This window comes from Choloepus didactylus, chromosome 7 (assembly GCF_015220235.1).
Source record: "Choloepus didactylus isolate mChoDid1 chromosome 7, mChoDid1.pri, whole genome shotgun sequence".
Lineage (NCBI taxonomy): Eukaryota > Metazoa > Chordata > Mammalia > Pilosa > Megalonychidae > Choloepus > Choloepus didactylus.
Window position 1 is genome coordinate 111661481 of NC_051313.1, and position 20523 is coordinate 111682003.

At 45.0% G+C, this 20523-nt stretch overlaps 1 protein-coding gene across 2 annotated transcripts in view; it reads right to left on the minus strand.

Annotated features, from left to right (window-relative positions):
* DAAM2 (dishevelled associated activator of morphogenesis 2) overlaps positions 1 to 19997 on the minus strand; it is a 116477-nt gene extending 96480 nt beyond the window's left edge. Inside the window, exon 1 of one of the 2 annotated variants that reach the window (XM_037842870.1) lies at positions 19857 to 19997. The gene's annotated coding sequence lies outside the window, so the exon portion shown is untranslated. Of the gene's footprint in view, positions 1 to 4516; positions 4636 to 19856 lie in introns of those variants that run through there. The other variant, XM_037842872.1, reaches the window with a different exon arrangement.
* Positions 19998 to 20523: the final 526 nt, after the last annotated feature.

A 20523-nucleotide genomic window follows, 5' to 3' on the forward strand; every position in this document is an offset into this window, starting at 1 on the left:
TTTCTTTCACCAGAGCAGATACATGCAGCCGGATCGTGTAAGGCATCCACATTCCACAGGGTTAATCTGGGAAGGCTTTCTAGAGAGGGTGGTGATGGGTGGGGTTGCCCCCCCCCCCAAAGTCTCCTCTTACACACTGTGACCTAACTAAGAAGAGGCACCTTTGCCTGAAACAGCAAATTTACATAACCTCGCAATCATAGCTATGCTCAGTGCAACTCTGGTTACAGCAGCAAGACTTTAAGAACTGGAGAGCTTGCAATGGCAAAGGCAGAGAGGAAAAACAAAACAAAATCCACATGAGGTTTTAATTTTCTTCAGCCACGTGAGAATAGCCTTGTAGATCCAGCTATAAATACCCAGCTGCCATTGCCACAAGATGGAAAACACACACACACATGTACACACACACACACACCACATGACAAGTCCCTTCAAACAGTCTGTGGGCTTAAGAATGCAGATCAATGTTTCTAAGAATATCTGCTTTGAGAAGATGCAATGCTGGGCTCCCCTTGCTGAGTGCCTTGTACCGAGGCCTCTTCAAACATATATGATATGACTTGGGATAAAATGATCCCACAGCCTCCACCGGGTGGAATGTGGAGCTGCCCCCACAATGCCTGTGCCAAGTCAAAGTCCACCAGTGGCCACAAACAGGACTGAGGGGAAGGGTTTCATACAAAATCACTCTGAGGGAACTAAAGAGTAGCCTGCCTGATCCGCAATATGTGAGATTAGGTCCTAGAAGCAGAGTCCCAGAGAAGGATGAGTGCATGTATGATCTGTCAAAGCACTGCTCTCAGGAGAAACCAGTAGGGGAGGGAGAAAAGTAGGAAAGGCCAAGGGAAGGATCTGGGCAAGAATGTGGTTGAGAGGGGTGGGGGTGTCTAGCTTCAGCCTCATCCCAGGGGTTGCTCAGGAGGGTGAAGTGCGTTGACACCTCTCTTCCCACTTGGGGCAAGGGAAGGGGCTTTGCTCACTCTTTGCCAGTCAGTCATCAGCCACAGGATGCAGGGGAGGAGCACAGTGTGCAGAGCCTTGCTCCCAGGCGCCTCTGAGTGAGGGGCTCCAGTAATTCCGGAGCAGCACTCTTGTGAGCTCTTAGCAGGAACATCCACAGCATAGCTGGGGACCTGAGCAGAGTCCCAGCAGCATCTTCTACACAGGCTCTGGGGCTTGCTGTCTAGCATGTGCATTTTTCTGTGATCAAAAAGGTTTGGTGTTGCTGCTGCTTTGCTTTTGTTTCATTTTCCCTGGGATGCTTTTAGAATCGATGAGCTGAAGACAGAAGCAAAGGTTGGACCAGTGTGGCACACACTGCTAAACGCCCACCAAACATCTACTCTCTCTTTCTTCCATACTAACAGATCCCTGCTTTTGTTTGAGGCAACAAGGGCAATTAAAAAATTTTAAGCTTCCTCCTAGACTCTGCTGCAGTTAGGGATGTCCACTTAACCCAGTTTTGCTGGGTGGCCTTTCAGAAAAGTTTGTTAATGAGAGCAGAATTAATTGGCATGTGCTTTTTTGTGCTTCGTCCTTCTCTTTTTTTCTGCCTGGAATGCAGATGTGAAGCTAGAGCTGATGCAGCCATCTTGTAACCATGAGGCAACTAGCACAAAGATTCTAAAGAAAACAGAAGAAGAGAGATCGAGAGAACCTGGAACCCTGAGGGCACTGTGGGGCCACTATCCCAACACTTGACTTTCTCCACTGTTCTTTTTGTTATATAAGAAAAATAAAGAACCCTAGATGATGAAGCCATTGTAGTCAGGTTTCTGTTCCATGTAGCTGAACACAACTTCTAACTGATACAAGTCTCAGAACACTAATTCTGTGGGATTTCCCATGAACACAGGCCTCTTAAGATAAATAAATTTGGGAAACACTAGTTTAGATAATATGAACTTAGCGCTGTTCTTCTCTGAGCATTGTGGCTCAGAGGGTGTGATAGATAAGTTCGTGTGTCACCTTGGCTAGGTTATGGTATCCAGATGTATGGTCAAGCAAGCACTGGCTTGATTATCACTGTGAGCGCATTTTGTGGATTTAAGTAATTAGCCAGCTCACTGTATTTATGGCTGATTACATCTACAATCAACAAAGAAGACTGCCTTTGGCAATGTTTGGAAAGAGGAGTGAGCGCTCCAAAATGCCACCAATTCTTCCTTTAAGACCTTCAATTGATTAGATGAGACTTCTTATTGTTGAACATTTATTAGGTGCTAGATACTGTGCTTCACATGGACAATCCCATGCAATCCTTGCAAACACCTAGTGAGGTATGTACCTCTTATTTGCCCATTTTACTGGTGAGGTGCCTGAAGCCTATTGAAAGAGGTCAAGGGGGTTATCCAAGGTTACACGGCTCCTACAGGATGGAACAAGGACTCTGCCTTCAAAGCCCACTGCCTTTACCAAGTACACATTTGGTTTGTATAGAGTGAACTTTCATTTGTTGATATGTTGCTTTCCAGGTGTCCTTTATCTTTGGTGTGTATGTCCCAATTCACACACTGGATTAGGAATTCTCAGGGGCAGGTGCTGTATCTCCATGAGTTCAAAAACGTTATATTCTCCTTTCTTGGTACCTTGCCATAGTATTTAGAGACTTTGTCTCCACAATACAGGGCCATTCAGTCAAGGCTGGGTCTCTCTGACATTTATCACAACCTTCTTGGGAGCCAAGATGTGCCAGGAGAGCTTTAGGGCGAGGGTAATGAGTGATGCAGATGAAAGTGAGGCCAGGTACAACACTCTGGGAAGATGAGCTGCAGCCAGGGGCATCCTCAGCTGCACACACTTATGCATCTGGGCACTCGAGGCCAACCCAGCATGTGTCCCTCAGAGTGGGCTCCATCCAGGTCTCAAGCCCTAACCTGCCTCTGCAGACCACCATGCTCACTCCCTTGAAGGTTGACACGTGGATTGTCTGGGTTGAAAAATATTTAGTGCATGATAAATAGTCCATCCCCAAGCATCATTCAAGAGATCTTCCCTTTAAAAGCATATAACAAAGCACCTGACCCATAACCAAAAATGTCCTGGCTTCCCCATCTAAGCCTCTTTGAGTCCTCTAGTCCAAATAAATAGCCCACATTTCCCCAAAGCTATTACAGGTTGATTTCAAGGGGACTCCTTATTATACCTGTTTTTGTGTTTTTTGTTTGTTTGTTTTTAAGTTGCACAGTGAATATACGTAGAAACATGCAAGGTTCTGGTTATTCAGTTTGCCCCTCTAAATCCACTCTCTGCCCTTCTCTACCATGCTCATGGCCCAGAAGGCTGACCTCTATGGAAAGTGTCACCCAAATCCTCTGGCTTCTGGTGCCCAGGGAGAGTCAACCAATGGGAGGCAACAGCAGGGGGTGGGAGGGCAGGAGGGGAGAGGCCTTGGGGTATTTATTCCCCAGTTCTCTTCCTGCTGAGCTGTGAGTCTGGCAGTGGCTGTGTCCCTCTAGGGCTCCAGCTGACACAAGGCTCTGATCTCACCATTCCCCACCCCTTGCCCCTTCAGGCTCAGGAGTGGTAACAGCTTCTGCCTGTTACTCACCCTGGAGGGCTTCAACATCTACTTTAGTCCCCCAGCCCTCTGTAAACAGTCCTCTCATTAAATTCTTATCATTTAAACCCTTTTGGGAGTGCCAACTGTTTGCTGCCCAGAGCCTAATATATACTACAGTGTACATTCTCAGAGCAACCATACACTCAGGATTTCTCAAAAAAGCCCCAATTTCATGTGATTTTCTTTCTTTTAATTAAGGTGAATTAAATGATGTCTAAATAAACATAATGCAGGGAGGAAAGCCCCCCGACCTCAGACCCCAGTGCAAGCACCGTGAAAGCCAGATAAAAGGCTCACTGCTGCATGACTGAGAAGTGTGCTTCAGGGCTCGGGCAAGGACAGAGGCTACACAATAGAGGACAGGGGCACTTAAGGCCAGCACAGTGTGTGTCACTTGGATTGGGCTCAGACGACATTCCAAGGGAGAAGGGGCTGTAATAAAGAGTAAAGCACAGAGAGGAGCTGAATCAACTGCATTTAATAAGACACCCAGAGAAGAAGCCAGCAAGTAAAAGAAAGTAAAGCAATTGCCAGAGGGAGTATCTCCCCACTTCAGGACATGGTCTTTGTAAGAGGAACAGGGCAGTGGCCGTGTTAATGAAAGTCAGAAAGGATGGAAAGTTTCATTGAGGCCAGGCAGTTACTCTGTGGCAATGAGAAATTTTTGGAACTGTTGGCCCCATGTCCTTATTAAAAGGGTGTCAGGGTGATGGCTCTGGTCACTTGCCAGCACTTCAAAGAAATCCCAGTAACTCCCAAGGAAGGATAGGGTAGGAAGAAGGCTCCAGCTATTTGGTATGTGGGGGATGAGTCAGACAGTTGCTGTTTGGTTTCTATCACTGTGACCCTATTTTGCATCTCCATCAGTATTGCAAAATATGATTGTATCCCAACAAATCCACAAATCAGAGAAAAATAGGTCAAAATTTTTGGTCCAAAAATGACAGTTACCATATCCAGATGGGGCCCAGAGTAGCCAATTGGAGACCAGCTCACGTGGAGGTGGTCACATCCACCTAAAAATTCCCAGATGGACCTGGAGCAAATGGAGAACAGCTTCGTATCTTCCAGCACGTCTATTTGCAAACAGGCAGAGGAGACTCGTTAGGAGTTTACTACCATTTGAAAAATTAACCTTTTTTAAAAAATTAAGAAATATTTTAGACATAGAAAAATATAGATAATAAAATGAACATCTGTGCACCCACCACCCAGGAGGAGAGTGTGTACCGCCCCCGGGTCCCAGTCTCTCCCTTCCTGCCATCCCTAGAGGGAGCCACTTCTCTGAATTTAGTGGTTATTTCCAAATATGTTTTTTTAATACTTTCATTACACATGTAAATATTTGTATACGAAAGAGAATATTATTTTGTGTGATTTTAAACTTAATAGCAATGGTATTATACTGCAACTTGCATCTTTTTGCGACTACATTTTTCCACTTAGCATTCTTTCTGAGATTAATCCTCACTAGTATATATCTATCTAGCTCCTTTTCCCCCACAATGTGTTCCACAGTATTCCATTGTATGTATATATCAAATTATTTAACCAGTCTTCTGATGATGGATAACTGGGTTGCTTTTTAGCTCTTACAATCCACACTTCAATGAACACTCTTGAACATATCTCCCTTTCCCATGAATCAGAGTTTCTCTAGACTTTCCTAGGAGTGAAATTGCTGGGTCACAGGGAAAGAACATCTTCAATTTTACTAGACATTACAAATTGCTCTCAAAGTGTTCATACCAATTTACATTCCCACAATCAATGAATGTGAGTTATCTTTGGCTCTACATCCTTTTCAATTTTTGCCAATCTAATAAGTGTGCAATGGTGTCTCCTTGTGATTTTAATTCATGTATCTCCTTGATTCCAAGTAAGAATGAGCACCCTTTTATCTACTTGTTATTCTACAGTGTCGTTTTTGTGTTAGAATTATATTTGCATGATTTGAGAAACCAAAAGAATTTTTCTTGTAACTTACGAAAGTTTAAACAGGTTTGCTATTTCATCAGCTCTTCACTGGGGAGAGGAACTGCAGGTGGAGGCAGAGGGAAGATTTCCTTTTGCAAACTGGCTTTGAAATAGGGATTTTACAAATGATCTTTAATATTAGAGACAAAGGATTAGAAATGAAGCAGATTCAGATATGTTTTGAAAATAAGTTTCAAAACCAAGGATAACTACCCCCCTACATGGGACCTGACTCCCAGGGGTGTAAATCTCCCTGGCAATATGGGACATGACTCCTGAGGATGAGCCTGGACCTGGCATCACAGGATTGAGAAAATATTCTTGACCAAAAGGGGGAAGCAAAATGAAAAAAAAAAAAATAAATAAAGTTTCAGTGGCTGAGATATTTCAAATGGAGTTGAGAGGTCACTCTGGAGAGCATTCTTATGAACTGTATAGATATCCTTTTTTTAATTTTTAGTGTATTGGAATAACTAGAAGGAAATACTTGAAACTATGGAAATGCAATCCAGTAGCCTTGATTCTTGAAAATGATAGCATAACTATGTAGCTTATGTGATGTGACTGTGTGATTGTGAAAACCTTGTGGCTCACACTCCCTTTATCCAGTGTATGGACAGATGAGTAGAAAAATGGGGACAAAAACTAAATGAAAAATAGGGTGTGATGGGTGGTTGGAATGCTTTGGGTGTTCTTTTTTATTTTTATTCTTTTTGAAGTATGGAAAACATTCAAAAAATGATTGGGTGATGAATGCACAACTCTATGATGGTACTGTGAACAGTTGATTATACACTGTGGATGACTGTATGGTATGTGAATATATTTCAATAAAACTGAATTTAAAAAGAAAAGAAAAGAAAAGAAATGAAGCAGAAATTCAAACAACCCCCAGGCAATTTGGAGAATACAGTTTTAGACCTCGTCAGCATTGTCTAGGAACAGTTCAGAAGGCTTTTATTATGTGCTTTGCCTGAACTATACATAACTGTATAGATATTACAAATGGATTGAAGAAACCATAGGAATTTTTTGTCCATCTTTCTGCTTCAGAAAGCACCACCTACTGACCACCCCAACAGATGGAATCTCTCCGCTAATACCAACAAAACCCGGAAGGAGATTCCACAACTTCCTTACATGCCCAAACACACTGAAATGGAATCTAAATTCCTCCACTTGGAGCATATCCCTCTCATTGCGCTGATCACAAGGATAATATTCTTGACTCCGAAACCCTTCCCCCACGACACTGGGAGTGGCTTGAGGACCCTTCCCTACACCCCCTGCCTGTAGTATAGGACCCAATAAATGCTGGCAGGATGGATGAGCACGTTTGGAGATGCATGAGGACTGGGGCCATGTCTTACAGAACTTCAAAGTTCCAGGAAGAATTTTATTTATGTTTATTAAGGGAAGGATTTTCTTCCATACTGAATCTTCTCCAAGCTTAAGAATAGACTAATCATGGAAATAAACACGGTCTTCTCACTTGAGGAGTAAAAGAAGTCTAAAAAATACCTTGAAATGCATCTTTTCCATCAAGGAGTCCTTGACTTCCCCCATCTCAAAATGCCGCTTCCTTCTCTAACTATGTATTATATTAGCAACTTATACTAAACTTATATTACCTAGTATTCCAATGGAAGAAAGTTATTTGACAAATTATGATAACAAAGGTTTACTGAGTACATACTATGTTCCGGGCACTGTTCCCCATTTTACAAATGAGGACACTGAGGCTCAGAGAAGATAAATAACTTGCCCGAGACTGTACTCCTAGCTGGTGGTAGGATTTGATTTTGGAACACAGCAGTTTGGCTACAGAATCTACACCAGAAGCCACTACGCTTTATCAAAGCTACTGCTGGACACACACAGCCCTTAAACTCTTCTTGCCATTGTTCTAGTGAAAACCCAGCTGTGGACTTAATGAGAAATTAATTATCCTTTGCATCCTTATCTTTGACACCCACATCAAGTCCCTAAGGTCTTGAAGAATTTGCTGATTCCTTCTTTATTTATTAATAAAAGCTCCCAGGTGGTTGAGCTTGCCACATACACATGCACAACTCATTTTGAGAGACTGGAGAACTTGGAGGCAGATGTGAGTTTTGCTCACCAGGATTCACTCCACAGGACCCTACCTGACACACAGGGCAGCTTCCCAAATATTTGTTGACAGCCCCAACCATTAACAATTAAGACTTGTACAGAACTTTGCAGTATACAAAGCACTTTTCATATACCTTATGTCACACAGACTCACCTCAGTCTTGTACTGCAAGTATTAATATCATCTCCATTTCATTTATGACTAAAAACCAAGGCTCAGAAATGGTAAGAAGATTATCAAAGATGGTTCAGCTAATTAGTGGAGGGCCGGATGAAACTCAAACTTAGATCCTAACACCAAATCCCAGGAAACAACCTCTTTTGCAAATAATTAAGCTGACCCTTTTTATTATTTGTCCTTTGTGCACACACACACACACACACACACACACACACACACACGGGCAACTGGCATCTCTTTCTGGACCAGTAGAATAAACCAGCTCTGAAAAAGAGGAAAGATTCTAAACTAAGTTCTTGTTTTCTGAATACGAATGAATGGATGATATACTTGTTATCAACAAGTATTCCCTCAGTGCTAACTTTGTGCCTATCAACAGGTTAAGTGCCACAAAGACCCAGTGGATCAGGCACAACCTGGCCTTCTGGGAGAGCTGAGCTGCATCTCCAGGGTAACTGGAGCTGTCAAAGGAAGCTCACCTTGTCAGAGCCCCATTTGGGCAGGGAGTGGTGTATAGAGGGAAAGAAGAAAGCCAGACCCTGTTTTAGCATAAACAGAGGAGACTAAAATACATCGAATCAGGACAAACTCCAGACAGAGTTATGAAAGAGTTAAAAATAGCCCATACAGCCCACTGCCCAGGAGAGCTCTGCCCACTCGGACTTCCCGCAGGCGAGCACATACCCAGTCGACCCAGGACAGCCCTCATTTATGCCTATTTCCCCAGTGTCCCATTCAGTTAGTGCCCCTTTCACCCTTCAAAGAATCCTGGTTTAGACAGTAAATTACACGGTCACCCTTGCCTTCCAGGAAATTCATGACTTTCTCCAACAGCCCATGGGAAGGAAAACAATTTGGCTTCCCAAGGTCATTGACTAGCTTTATTCCTGCTCCTTTTTGCAGAACTTCTCCTCGCAGCTAGAGCCCCTCAGCCAACAAAGGTTTCAGGGGTCAGTCCCCAAGTCCGTGTTTCTCTCCAGTGTTCACACTGAAGCCAAAACTACTTGCCATGGGATCTCAAAATGCTTGATTCAGACACACCTGTTTCATATCCTGATTTCGACAGTTTCTTCCTGTGTGACCTCAGGCACTTCACACAACCCCTCTGTGCCTCAGTTTGCTCACCTATTAAAGGGGTGACGGCACCCATCTCCTGTGATTGTTTTGAGGAGTGAAGACCCCTAGCACAGGGCCTGCCACAGAGGACATCCCTACCCCCCAAGCAGGCTTTCCAGGATACGTGAGCTCTCAGATACAAAGGACAGAGAGAAAATGAACATCTTGGGAACCCCGGAATCATTACTAGGCTCAAGCCCCTACACCACCAATGTTGGAACTTCTTTATCTTTAAAAAAAACTGGAAATCACGTACAACTACTTTGTAAAACTGTCCGGCAGTACGTCTTAAGGCTGAACCTGTGCATACCCTATGATCTAGCAATTCCACTCCCAGGTACACACCAACAGAAATGCATTTGTGTTGTCAATCAAGGGCAAGTACACAAATGCTCATAGCAATGCTATTCATAATAGCCCCAAACTTGGAAATCTCCCAAATGTCCATCAATGGAAGAATGGACAAATTTGTGTTCTAGTCACATAAAGGAATACTATACAACAGCAAGAATTTATGCTCCATGCCACAACATTATGCTGACAAAAGAATCCAGACTCAAGTGAGTACACACTACTGTATGGTTCCATTTACACAAAGTTCAAGGACTGGCAAAATATCTATGATGTCAGAAGTGGTGGTAGTGGAAGGATTGCAACCAGAAGGGAGCACAAGGGAGTGTTAGGAGGTAGGGGGTCTGCAGGAATGTTAAGTTTTTTGATCTGTTTGTGAAAATCCATTGACCTTTATACTTAAAATTCTGTATTTTTTGTATTATACTACACTTCAATACAAATTTAAAATAAAATCTAAAAAATGGAAAACATTCCTCTCTTTGGTAGAATGTTGAGAGACTAAATAGACAGTAGACACATAGTAAAAAACAAAAAAAACAAAAAAACAAAAAAAAACAGTGGCTATTGTATTTCAGAAATCTTTGCTGAGCCCCAGCCCTGGACCAGGTACTGTGTAAGATGCTGGGGAAACAGAGCTAACAGTGGGTCCCTGAACTCAATCCTCATCTCCATCATCTTCTTCATCAACATCACAGCTAACATTTCTTAGTGCTTACTAAGTGGCGGGCATGGTTTGTTTGTTTGTTTGTTTGTTTGTTTACCAAATCATGCATTTGCTTTATCTTCATAGCAGCCCATTTTACAGATGAGGAAACTAAGGCACAGGGAGCTGAAGCAGATTGTGCACAAAACCAACAAGAAGAGGAGCTAGAATTCGAACCCAGGAAAATCTGAGCCCAGTGCTTGCGTCCTGAACCACTGCCTTAGACTGACTGCCTCTTACAGCAGAGAAATCAGATCAGTTTATCAGCTCTGTCAGCCACAGCTTCCATTTAGGTGGCCGCTGACCTCAGCAACTCCCCTCCATTCAGGGCAATGAGGATGGTAAATTATCAAGTCTATTTCAGAAAGGCAGAGGCAGTTCCTAGCTCTGTCTCTGGGCAGCTGCCAAATCAACACTACGTGGTGGGGAAGAGATTGATAAATATATTGACCGGGATTTTTTTTTTAAAAAAAGAAAAAGAACTAAACTGCTTCTAATGCTCAAAGTCCACAGAAACTCTGAATGTACTTTAACTTCAAACACGGCTTCTGGCACGTTGGGAATATTGGCGCATCTATCCACTGACCTGGAGTCACTCCGTTCTCTTGCTGAGCCGCTCAAGGGAACCTGAGGCTGGGGGCGGTGGTGTCTGGAGGAAGCGAGGGCGGGGGTGTGGACACTGACCTCCAGGAAAGTGGTCAGACACTGAGCTGTGGGGCTGGGTCTCTGGGGCTGGAGCATGGTGCATCCATCAAGCAGGGAAGCTTTTCTTGGCACACAGGCTGGGTGACGGGTGTACATAACCTGAAAGGCAGAGTGTTCAACACACCGTGCCAAAGATCGCCTGTGCTTGGAGCAAAGGAGGAAGAAACAGACACCCACGAGGAGGAATCAGATTTGGCAGAGACCCATGCAGGCGTGGTGTGGATACCGACTCAGGCGGGAAGACAGCTCCCCGGGGGCTGGGCTGCCGGGGCCGGCAGGTGACCCTGAGACCACCCCATCTGTAGTGCAGAAGCACCAGTGAGGTGGAGAGGAATTCCCACAGGTCAACTTGTCCAGCCCCCCTGTCCTGGGCAGGATGGCAACAAAGCCATCCAGTCATGCTTCTTCCATCCAAATACACCCACACTCCTCAGCCTAGCATGGGGGAAAATGCAAATTTATCAATAAAAGTCAAAACATTTGCTCAGTCTTCCCCAGATATGATACAACTGTATTTGTAGAGAAATAAGTTGGGTGTCACCTGGAAAACACACAAGCCAGAGACAGGAAAAAAAAAAAAAAAACCGCACGTTTTCATATTCTGACGTAGCCATCAACAATTACCTAGAAAACAATGTCCTCCTCCAAAACACTGTGGTATAAGACAGTCACAACTGCTGGAGCTTTACCAGGCACTATGCCAGGCACATTATATGCATCATCTCACTTAAAGTACTTTAACTGTCCCAACAATCCCATGAGGTAGATGATATCATCATCTCTATTTTATTGATAAGAAAACTGAAACACAGACAAGTTTAGTTACCGGTTGGAAGCAAGTTATTAAATGGCAAAGCAAGCCGGGCCCCTCAGGACACAGACTCCCAGTTGGAATAGAGCATGCAGGAAGTTTATTAGGAAGGGTTCTTGGGATCACTTCCTGTGGGAGGCAGGGGATGCAGAGGAGGCAGCATTGGGCAGAGGGGAAGCTGGAGCTGGGATGCAGTTTCAGCAAAGGCTTAGTTTACCCCATGGAGAGGCTCGAAGCTGGGACAGCCCTTTGGAACTGCCCCACATTAGGGCAGAGGGACCAGGTATTGACAGCTCCCACTGGTCCCTGGATGCAGGGTGACTCAGGAGGACAGCCTGACTCTTTAGCTGGGAGTCAGTCCTGAAGGCGCATGGGGGCGGGTGGCCAATGCAGCATCCATTACTCAGGTATCTGAAGCCAGCCAGGCCTTCTGATTGTAGAGTACATGCTCTTGATGATTATGCTACGTTCCTGCTTTGCTCCATCAGGATTTTTCTCCAATCTAGTTTATATTTCTTTGATGTTTCCTGCTACTCTCCCTGTATATTCAGTGACCAAGAAGACTCAAGGATTGAAGTCTGAATGTGGTGAGAAGGGAGAACTGCCAGGGGACAAATGGGGGCCACAGCTAATGCAGTCATGTCAGGAGGGTCAACAGGTTATACGCACCCAGCGCTTGGCCTGAGCACCAGAGTGAAGCCTTCCTGTGCGATGGACGCTCAATACTCCAGACTCAGAGATCCAAACTGGTGATCATTCAAGACAAAGCCATGTTTCAGAACTGACTGATGAAAAATAACACCCCACAAGAATGGCAGCATCCCAAATAAGTAAAACTGTGTATGTGTCTACCCATAAAGAAATCAGAAGAAGAAGAAGAAGAAAGAAGGAAGAAGGAAGAAGGAAGAAGGAAGAAGGAAGAAGGAAGGAGGAAGGAGGAAGGAGGAAGAAGAAAGAAGAAGGAAGAAGAAGAAGAAGAGAGACAGAGAGAGATATTTATTGCAGGGATGTCCTTGATATACAGTCAAGGGGAAGAAAAGTATGATGCAGAATAATGTGCCAAGTAAGATTCAATTTCAAGTAAAAAGCAGACACTCAAGCAACAAAACCCTTCACTACCTATATATATACACGTGTATGAACAAAGGAGAAGAGGAGGAAGGATATATACTAGTGGGCCATTAACACTGTTTTGCAGGGAGGAGGTAGAGACATGATTAGTTGTATCTTTAGGTATTTGTGCATGATATTGATTCACTTGTTTTAAACAAGGAGGAATTACTTTAATAATTTAGAAGAATCAAATAAAGAAAACTTTTTTTAAATGGCCTGCAGAGCACCATGTAGTGGTGGCCTATGTAAAAACACTATTTCATTCCCTCTCCTCCCATCCCTCTTAGGAGGCAGCTCCTACTTGTCCACTTGGAGGTGATCAAAACAAACATTTAATTAGAGGCCAAGATTTTCCCATGCCCTTCCCCTAAAGATTAGAAAAGAACTTCATTTTAATATTATTCCAAATACAATACATATCTGCCACCAAAATAAATCTGCCACTAAAATCTATAAAAATTATGCAATACATCCTGTCATTGAATAGCAATGCTGGAATTATCTGCGGTCTGATATTATCCATGACACTGCTTCTCTCTGTTACCATGCTAGTGAAAGCTGACCACACTGAGCCAACTCCCGATTATCTTGGCACTTATACATGAAGAGCCCAGAGAAGCCAAAACCCAATTTTTCACCACATCTGCTGACAAGAAGTCAAAGAGTTGGTTTTAGGTTTCTTCCATCTTTCCTTGTCCCTGGCTACCCCTTAGGAGAGGTGTTCCAGAGGGCAGGAGTCACCACAGAGTACGGGGACAAGACACAAAGCATCTGTCCGCTCATCTGATCGGTTATGGGTGTTTGCTCTTGCACTCTGCATTAGCACCGGGCAAGTCCTACTCATTCCTTAAGAGTTAGCTCAGGTATTATCACACTGAGTCAGGGGCCTAATTGACGCTGTTTGGTTAACAGGTGTGGATTCTTCAATACAATTTGACTGTTATGAGCTCCAGATACTTATCAGACAAGGAGACTACTCAGTCCATCATTGACTGTAATGCAATATGCTAAATGTTATGACAGAGGTGTGTGCCAAGGTGGTGGGAGTGAGAAGGAAGGAGTGATTGGGGGGAGCTTTGCAAAGGGAGTTTGAGAAAGAAGAAGGCACCTGAGCTAAGCCTTGCAAGGAGAGTAAAACTAAACTAGGAAGAAAAAAATTGCAACAGGGCCCCCTGTGTAGAAAGAACTACAAAAATGCATAGAGGGACGGGACATGCTTGTGACTAGATTCAATGCAGTAACACCTAAATTAACCTTGAACACTGATGAGGGTTGCCGGACAACACACCTATCTCACAGGAGCCTCAAGATCCCAGGTCCTGATCTGTGTTTTCTTAAAAGGATACCTCGACTGCAGAAATCTCATGCCCATCTTTCTTCATCACACCAGCTTACTGACTGCTTATTTTCCCTACCACATTCCTTGTTCTGTCTCATGGTACTAGATTTAGATTTTTGACTTTAGTCTGGTTAGTTTTTCTTCTGCTTGGTTAATTGCCAGTAGCAACAAAACCATCATAGCAACATGGGATGCTTGTTGAGTACTTATTCTAGGCCAGGGACTACCATCCTATAAGGAAGGTTTTATTATCACCCCCATCTGTCAGATGAGAAAACTGAAGAAGGTGAATAATTTGCAAGGTCTTATAACAGGTCATTGGTGGAGTCAGAATACAGTCACAGGTTTGTCTGATGCTAGAACCCATGTTTACAGCCACTGTGCTGTCATTTCCTCCAATCATATTCATGTCCGAGATCTAGAGAAGGAATCGGCCGACCCTTTCTGTAATGGGCCAGATAGTAAATATTTTCAGCTTTACAGGTCATACAGTCTCTGTTGCAGCACTCAACTCTGCCGTTACAAGGTGAAGGCAGCCATGTACAATACATAAATGAATGGACATGCCTGTGTGCCAATAAAACTTTATTTGCAAAAACAAGTGGCAAGCTGGATTTGGCCTGCAGCTAGGTTGCTGACTCCAAATCTAGAGTAGCTGGGCTCATTAATTCATTTAGTCAATGTTTATTGAGTGTTTACTTTATGCCCGGCACTGTTCTGGGTCGTAGGGGCACAACAAGAATTACCCAAAGTCCCCAGCCTCATTAAGCCTAAATCCCAGCAAAGTCTTAGATAGTTTTCTTTTGCCTGTGTCCAATACCCTGGGGTCCTGGCCTGACACTCTTCATTTAGACTGGTGGTTCTCAACGTTGACTGCACTTTACATCACCTGAGCCCTGCTCCCCAGGTGATTCCAATGTGCAGCCTGGGTTGAGACCCACTGCTTGAATAGCTGTTTGCTTCCTAATCCCTTCCACCTACTTGCTGTATGAAATGGGGCAAGTCTTTTAAGACTTGTGAAATGGGGTTAATACCAATCTCATCAAATTGTTATGAGGGTTAAACGAGATTGTGTGCTTTTCAAGTTGTACAGTGTTACACAAATATAAGATATTGTTATCATTTTGCCATTATTATTAGGTTTAATGTTAGGTACTGCCTGAATGACTTCTGTCCCCAACCTTGACCTTGATCTCTTAAACCACGTCAGTGTTTGGGATTTTTTAAAACAAGCTCCACAGAGAGTTGACAAATAGGTTACGTTCCTGGGTAAGTGAGCTGGTGGCCTTTCCTTTATTCCAATAAAGGGGTACATGGGGCTGCCACTTGCTTGGCATGAAGGGAGCTGTTCTGTGTCCCTCTTTTGTATTAGAGGTATCCATCTCCAGGCTGGGGTATCTGACCTTTAAACACTGTTGTTAAGCCTTGAATAAGTGGCTTATTTACTTTGACTCATGGACAAACATCCTAATTCATATACTTTCATGAGCTTAGAACTGGAGAGGGGAAAGGCATTAACATTTTGCTGAGCACCTAGCAGCTTGCTAAGTCATTCCCACATATTATTTCAGTTCAACTTCAGAACACCTCTGGCAAGTGAGGACAGTTATTCCCCATTTTACAGATGAAGAAGACTCAGAGAGGTTAAACAGCTTATGATCTAGTGGGGCCAGAAAATAAATGTTAGCCTATTTAATTTCAAAACTCATACACATAGCTGTAGAATGTCCTACAAATAATTCAGTTCCTCTCAGACCAGGATTTAAAGAGACACCAAATGGCCTAAAGTTCATTTTTCCCAGGTTGGGGAGTGGGGGGGACTCAGGAAGAAACCCACTGCCCTTGCTGATGACTGGTCTGATAAACCTTGGACAACATGAGTGCATCAATGAACAGGTCCAAAGAGAAGGCACTTCCTCTCTCCAGCATATCTTGACTGCGAAGTTTTACATCTTCACAATTAAACAAAAAACAAGCAAACCAAAAAATGTGAGGAGAAAGTTGGAGAAATAGATGCTGCCAGGAGCAAGGAATTCACTGACCCCCAGTCTGGACCATCTCAAGAGAAACTGACCACTGGCTGAGCCTCTTAAAAGCTTAAAAGTCATTCCAGGTCATGGTTAAAGAAAGAGCTTAAACAAAACAAAAACAAATGTGATCTTCAAATTCTTAAATGTCAACTTGAGGGATAACTTAGAAGCTTGGGGATGGGCGAAGAGAACCTGCAGCTGCTCTCTCTGGCACCAGGTGCTCCCCTCTACAAGGTATTGATTGGGGTTCAAGGGGCAGCCTCCCCAGCCCACACCTAATGGAGATGTTTATGGACAGCTAAAGCTTTCCATTCTTTACAACCCCACAAGACCTTCCTCTCATTCTGTCCTGAGTCCCCTTGAAAAGCAGTGGCTGCCTAACCAACCTCTGGACTCGGGCTTGCCTTTCAAGGCTCAACCCACTCCTGACCCTTCTGCCCCGACCCTCAAATCCCACCCCCACACCCCAACCATACAAACACATACAACCTGCTCTGCTGCACTTTTCCCTCCCCAAAGATCTCAAACATAGGAGCGGATTCCAGGCCAGATAACCAGGAGGCCTCATGCCTCCCTCCAGCCCTCAGGATAATGGACCAAGCATGACCCTGGAGAATCTCCACTGGCCACCTTTTTTAGAGGGTTCATAAAGGAAAAGTGACCTGAGTCCTACAAACTCTACCCGCTGACCTTCAAAATGGAAAATGAGTAGTTGGATTTTGGACGAGTTCCTTTCTAGACAACACTGGCTCCTAAAGGCTGAAAAACTGAAAAATAAAAATATGATATTCCCTTCAGTAAGGATCTACAACATTCCTGGCTCTGTTCTTAGTCCTTTTGCATAAATATTATTTCCATAATGACCCTGTGATGTAGCTATTATCCTCATTTTACAGATGAGAAAACTGAAGCTCAGAAGGAAAAAGTAATGTGCCCAAGGTAATTAATTTACATATAGGTTTTAGTTCTCCCCCAGGGCAGTCTGCTCTGAAGTCTGCACTCTTTCCATTGCTCTAGGCTGCATTTGATTTCCAGAGCCAAATGACACCCAGAAACCCTAACAGAAACCCTGGCTATGGAGATTTAGAGGTCATTTGCTATCAATGTCAAGGATGCCCTCCAAGTCCTCCTTCCTGCCAGGTGCATTTGCTCTTTGGACCTTCAGGAGCGCCCTGAGAATATATCCTCTCTAGTTATTCTTCTCTTAGATAACCAAAGTGTTGGCCAGAAGCTTGAACTGATAAGAAAGGGCAGGGAGAAGGCTTCAATCTCAGCCCAAGCATCAGTGGCATGGGAATTAGTCCCAGGTCTGAGGTTGGTGAAATATCTCCCAGAGCAAACTTAGAAGGGACAGGATTGCACTGATGTCTCGTAAAAGCCACACAACTGAAAGAGCTGAGAGCTGGTTACCTTCCTCACCTAGCTCTCCCTGATGAGTCCTGTGCTGGGACAAAAGTATTTCTGGGAATCTACCTCAGATGGGTCCTCTCTGCCCCTAGGTATTTATTTAGCCTTCTATTATAAATACTGGGAATGGGCTGGAACAGTTAAATTTGTGAATTTCATTGGCTTCAAGAAATTGAAGAAGAAAGCCTCAGCTTCACTGATTATGTCCTACCACCACCCTACTGCCAATTAGCAATTGCTTTCATGCTTTACCCCTGGATACAAGGCTCTTCGGTAATGAGGTGAGTTAAACTCGTTTTGTCATAAACTCTAGGGATAGGGAGTTGGGAAAGAGGACTGGGAGAGAACATGTTGCCTACACTCACTCAAAGCAAAAACATTCATTCGCCTTTTTTGTCATCCTGTCCTAACAGCCTCCACTTCCCTGAGCCCTTGATTCTCTAGGTTCTAAAGCCCAGGAGAATTTTCTCTCCTCTCTTTGTCCTGATGGGGGCATGAGTATTTCCCTAGCATCCAAGGATCTGGAGGAAAGGCTATGCAAACTCAGCTGGGAGTTATGAGCCAGAGTGTGCAAGACAATAATAGCACAGTCTTATTTTCTTTAAAGGATGAAATGGGGGTTGGATGTCATTCCCAGCACAGATGAAGAAGTGGGCAAGTTTGTGCTTCCAGGCCAGAGGCCACCACCATCACCGCACAAAGTCATGGATGTGCAAACACACACATGCACATGCATCCCACAGGGACCAAGTTGCCCCTTTTCACATCCCCTTTTGTTCACATCACCCACAGGACGCTTTCCCTCTTCAGGACACTTAAGTCTCCTAGGTATGCCTGAAGTTAAATGACTCTATTTCTGACATGGCTGTTCTGTCGTTTATGGTGCTTCCCCAGGGGCCGATTTGCATAATTTCTAAAACCCCTTCCAAATCTGTACTTCCTGAGGGTCCTTTTGTATTACCAGAGCTCCTCCCCTGTCCCTTCATTCTTTAATTTCTCTAAGATGCACGGAGAGTCCAGTAATCTTCCTTCCACCCAAACACTGTAGGTTGGCTCTACTGCAAAACACAAAATGAGCGAGCCAGCTAGAGTCATGCTGAAAGGCTCCCTTCAATGTCACTTGTTTGTTGGGCTCAGCTACTGACCTCTCCGTGCAATGCATTGTGCAATCTGGGGGCTGACTGATCCACACAGCCCCAAACCCCGGCGTCCCTCCTCTCGGGACAGCACGCTTTCCCTTCTGCACCCCAGGGAAAATCCAGCCCCTTCTTCAGCCAAGTCTTCAGAGAAATCCCAAAAGCTGACACCAAACTCAGGACAGAGGGAACACAAAACTTCAAACTTTTTAAAGTTGGGAGGTTGTTTTCATTCCCATGTGGTCTTCAAGGAAAACCTGCAGGGGAGTCTTTCCCACCCTCCAAGGAACTTAAAGTGGCCACGGCAGAGAGAGAAGAGTTAAATCAAGCCCAGACCTCAGCAATCTGTGTTCAATTTTGATAAAAATCTCTCTCGCTCTCCCACTGCACCCCCCCCCTTCTTCCACCCCACAGCTCAGACATTTCTCTTTATGTTACGAGTTTGCATCGTTTGGGGCACCACAGCCGACCCAGACAACCTGGCATGCACCACACCGTGGGCACTGTGGCCGACACACACATCCATCCCCCAGGGCCAGGCTGGATACAGAGCCACAGTGACCTGGCCCTCCCTCAACCCCTCCTCACTCTCCTCATCCTCCCAACAACTGCCTGCCTCCAGTCCAGAACTTTCCTGCCTGGTTAGGTCAGGGTCCCACCGCACTGCATGTCCGGGCCACAGCACGGGGTTGGGCAGTGGCCGCAGGTGCTGAGATATCCAGGGTCAAGCCCCCTTCCTGTGATGCTGCTTCCCATGCCCCCAGGCTCCTCTGCTGCGAGAGCAAGGACTCCGGGCTCCCTCCGCCCTGCCAGCCGCCCGGCCACCGGGCTCACAAGTGGGAGCCCGGGCTTATAAAGTGTTAAATCCACCTAAAAGAAGGCACCGGCTGAACCGGGGAAAAGCTACCACCAAAAAGTTGTCAGTTTAGGGGTTACCGTCTATATCTGTCCACTTATGACAACAAGGAATCAGCTTTCAAAGTCGCAGAAAAAGACATTTTAAAAAAGTTTTTCAAAGACATTTCCTGTATCCAGATGTGCCAATACACACGGACACACAAACACACACGCACACACACATGCACATGGGCTCTTAGAGCCCACTTAAGTGTCAGTGGCTCCTGGAGGCACTTTGGAGAAACAAGCGGTCAGCCTGCGAAGTTGCTGCCTCTCCAGTCCCCTTTTAGCATTCTAAAGAAAGTAGAGGGAGGAAAGTAGAAGCGTCCTGAGACATGCCCCACCGCGGGCCCCCAGCGCCTACAATGCGAAGCCGCGAGGAGAGTGGCAGGGCCAGCTGCACTTACTCTGAGCACCCCATGGCGCGTCCGCCCCGCTCTCCGCAGCCCGAGCGCGGCCGCCGCTCCTCCGCTCTCGCCTCACTGCTCTCCCCGTACTGCACCGTTTTCCCTCCAGGACCCGCCTCTCTCTCCGCCCGCCCACCCCGCTCTGACGTCAGCCGCCTTGGAGCGGGATATTTATGGCAAGGATATGCCGAATTTTCCCTAGGTAGAGTTCTGATTGCAGTTCCTTGGGATTTGTAATTTTCACACTTTCAGACAGAAAAGCTCCACAAAGGAGGGGAGGGAGGAAGGGAGAGAGCGAGCAGCGGGCAGGGCGAGGCAGACAATGAGGGTAGCTGTTTCCCGGCTTTGGCAAGGAGCCCTCTGAGGGCTCCCTCTGGTTTGGAAACATTTAAGGGTCACGGAGGTAGAAGTGGCGACCTGGGCAGTGGGTTTCTCCTCCGCTCCTCTGACCATGGCCGTGGGGTCAGGGGCTAGGAAATCTCCTTTTCTTCATCGAAGTGTCACTTCATTGGAGAGTGCTTTCAGGAAACCGGGCGGCGCAAGGAGGCGGTAAATCAGGCAGGACAGAACAGCTAATTAGAAGCTCTGGTCCACGCCCTAACAACTTTTCCATTTCTTCTTTGGGAGTGTGTATATTTGAAAAAAAGTTTATTTTTATTAAATTATG